At 40.0% G+C, this 3301-nt stretch overlaps 1 protein-coding gene across 1 annotated transcript in view; it reads right to left on the bottom strand.

Annotated features, from left to right (window-relative positions):
• Positions 1-1017, bottom strand: part of LOC107657178 (leukotriene B4 receptor 1-like) — a 13253-nt gene extending 12236 nt beyond the window's left edge. Inside the window, exon 1 of the mRNA XM_016445202.1 lies at positions 724-1017. The gene's annotated coding sequence lies outside the window, so the exon portion shown is untranslated. The remainder of the gene's footprint in view (positions 1-723) is intronic.
• Between the last annotated feature and the right edge of the window lie 2284 nt (positions 1018-3301).

Here is a 3301-nt window from a genome sequence, read left to right as displayed (position 1 = left end):
TGTGTGTGTGTGTGTGTGTGTGTGTGTGTGTGTGTGTGTGTGTGTGTGTGTGTGTGTGTGTGTGTTTGTTCGCTACTCACTGCCGTGTGTGTGGACTTAAATTGGGTTAAATGCAGAGCAAAAATTCAGAGTATGGGACACCATAATTGGCTATACGTCACGTCATAGAACCATAGACGCCAATAAAGAACCTTTGCGTAAATGGTCACTGGCTGCTTCACCACCTTTAGCTGGTTTGTTGCTGGTCCGAGATGCACTAACAGCTTGGAAAGTTGGGAAAAATTAGGCATTCTAATTGTCCCTGCATGTCTTTCCAGATGAGTTAACCAACACTACCGTACATACATTCCTCTGTATATCATTTCTTGAAAAACACCTTAAGAAGCTGCTGCTTTAATAAAGTTTTCTACAGCTATGAATCATACTAATGAATCACTGATGGTAGATGGTGCAACACTGTGGTCATAAGTTCAATTCCCAAAGAGCACATACTGGCAAAATGTATTCCTTGAACGATCTGGATAAAGCATCTGCTACATGCATAAATGTAAACTTCGGATTGTATACATACAAAACGTGTCTAGATATGGTGTTAAGATATTCAGTGATTAAATACAGTTAAAGCATGTCTTCATATCCCTTTCACTGTGATAATAATTAACCCTGATCTTCAAACTGACTGACCGACTCAGATATGATCAGAATGCAGGAAACGATTCTTACCTTCTGAGAGTTAAAGGGGCTGAAACAACGACAAGTGAAAGCAAAGTTTACAGAACAGTGTCCCTTTTCTGTCTTTCTTGGTTCCTCCACGGGTAATTTAGCTCCCCGGTGCTCTCACTGCGGTCGTCTGTCGTTCCTCTCTATGTTCCACATAGTTCTGAGACTCTTTCTACATTCTGTGCAGCCTCATCTCTCTCTCTCTCTCTCTCTCTCTCTCTCTCTCTCTCTCTCTCTCTCTCTCTCTCTCTCTCTCTAGAAAGGTGGCGTTTCTCCTTCCTGCCTTCCTACCTTCACTGTATCTTATCATTTGATAATCTGTCCTGATAGATTTCGAAATATACAGCTGTCAATGACACGCCTCCAGTAGAGTTACAGCACGCCTCTGATCAAGCCTCCGCCTCCTGTTAGTCATTTCTGAATAAGCATCCTGCACTCACACAGGTGCTTGTACAAACATGTGTTAGCACACACGGTTACTTGGGTACACATATATATATATATATATATATATATATGTATATATATATTTTAGTGTTTGCTCATCTGCACTAGGGTAGACTGAGTACATTTGAGACATGTGTACAGTTGAAACACCTTAAGTAACTTGCGTGCACAGGAACCTCGCACCGTGATTTTTGCTCCCCACATGCGTATTAGCGTTCTCTTTGATCGTGGGAGATTTGAAAGGTGTGTGTCTTTCCACTCTGAAGATATCGGCAAAAGTTTTTTTTACAAGGTAAGATTTTCACTTCACCATGTCCCTTCCACAATGACTAGCTTATGATCCTTTTATGATTGTTAAACTTAATGTATATCATTGCAAACGTTACTCTGTGCTCTAAAAATAGACATATTTTATGACATTGTGCCAAACTTTTTTATTTTAAAAACAAACAAGCAAGCCCTGTCCAGATTTAAAAAGTAATGCAAAAGTAACGTAATGCATTACTTTCCATGAAAAGTAACTAAGTAACGTAATTAGTTACTTGTTTTATGGAGTAACGCAATATTGTAATGCATTACTTTTAAAAGTAACTTTCCCCAACACTTAGACTGAGTACATTTGAGACATGTGTACAGTTGAAACACCTTAAGTAACTTGCGTGCACAGGAACCTTGCACCGTGATTTTTGCTCCCCACATGCGTATTAGCGTTCTCTTTGATCGTGGGAGATTTGAAAGGTGTGTGTCATTCCACTCTGAAGATATCGGCAAAAGTTTTTTTTACAAGGTAAGTTTTTCACTTCACCATGTCCCTTCCACAATGACTAGCTTATGATACTTTTGTGATTGTTAAACTTAATGTATGTCATTGCAAACGTTACTCTGTGCTCTAAAAATAGACATATTTTATGACATTGTGCCATGCAAGCTCTTTGCATAATCTAGAGAAACGTGCGAGTATGTCAGTGGGCTACGGTTGAGACGCAGTGTATCAACTGGACCCGGATTGGTGTCCTATTGCATCACATGCTGTTTAGTTGTACAGTGTTATGATAATAGGTTACTCGTATTACCAGTACACTTACTGTTATTTGGCATTACCAAATGTCCCCACAAGTATAGTAATGCCAGTAAATTCTAACCTTATGGGAACATTTTTTAGGTCCTCATGAGAAAACAAGCTTATACATCATACAGAATGATTGAAAATGTAAAAACAAAGACAGTTTTAAGTGATGGGTAGGCTTAGGGGTAGGGTTATAGAATAAAATATACTGTCTGTACAGTATAAAAACCACTACGCTTATGTAATGTCCCTATAATGTTAGAACCTCTGTGTGTGTGTGTGTGTGTGTGTGTGTGTGTTAGAGTTTGCAATGTAGTCAGTGAGTGGGCTTTATGTTTGTGCTATTCCTGTTACAGGATGCCTCGCGTCAGAATTAGGACCACGAATAGGGGAATGCCAGCAGAGCTCTTAGAGAAGGCCTCAAAAGTAGTAGAGGAGGTGAGGTCAATTAGGAACGTAGCTGAGGAGTTCCACATTCCGGTTGCTACACTGGCCCGATATGTCAAAAGGAAGCAAGAGTTAGCTGAGCAGGGCTCAAGCATGTTGCCCTCAGTAGGGTACAAGGGCTCCAATGCAGTTTTTACTTCTGAACAGGAGCTCAGCCTGGTATCCTGTGTCAGGAAAGCAGCAAGCTTATACTTTGGTCTACCCCCAAAAGAGGAAGGAATGTACTAAAAAGCACCAATAGGGAGAGACCAGGCTAAGCACAGTGACAAACAAGCCAGCATCACAGACACAACAGGGCCCGTATTCACAAAACATTGTATCTTACCACTAAGAGTTCTTCTAATTTTTCTTCTAGTTTTCTCTTAAAACCTATTCACAACGCTGCTGAGACAAACTTTTACTAAGGAATAGAGAGAAGTCTTAAGCTAAGAGTAAGGGGGCGGGGTTGACCTTGTTGCTATGGATGATGTCAGCATACTTACTAACGATGCACACAGTGATTGGCTTATACTCTCTGTCAGAGATTTATTCATGGAAATATTGTAGAGCACGTATTGCCGTATACAAATAAAGGTTTTAAAATGCAGGATAAGTGTCACTAATTAAACAAGTATATGTTCT

The sequence above is a fragment of the Sinocyclocheilus anshuiensis genome, unplaced genomic scaffold, assembly GCF_001515605.1.
Source record: "Sinocyclocheilus anshuiensis isolate Anshui unplaced genomic scaffold, SAMN03320099.WGS_v1.1 scaffold171, whole genome shotgun sequence".
Taxonomy (NCBI): Eukaryota; Metazoa; Chordata; class Actinopteri; order Cypriniformes; family Cyprinidae; genus Sinocyclocheilus; species Sinocyclocheilus anshuiensis.
The sequence above is the reverse complement of the archived record's forward strand: the minus strand, read 5'-3'. Positions and strand labels throughout refer to the sequence as shown.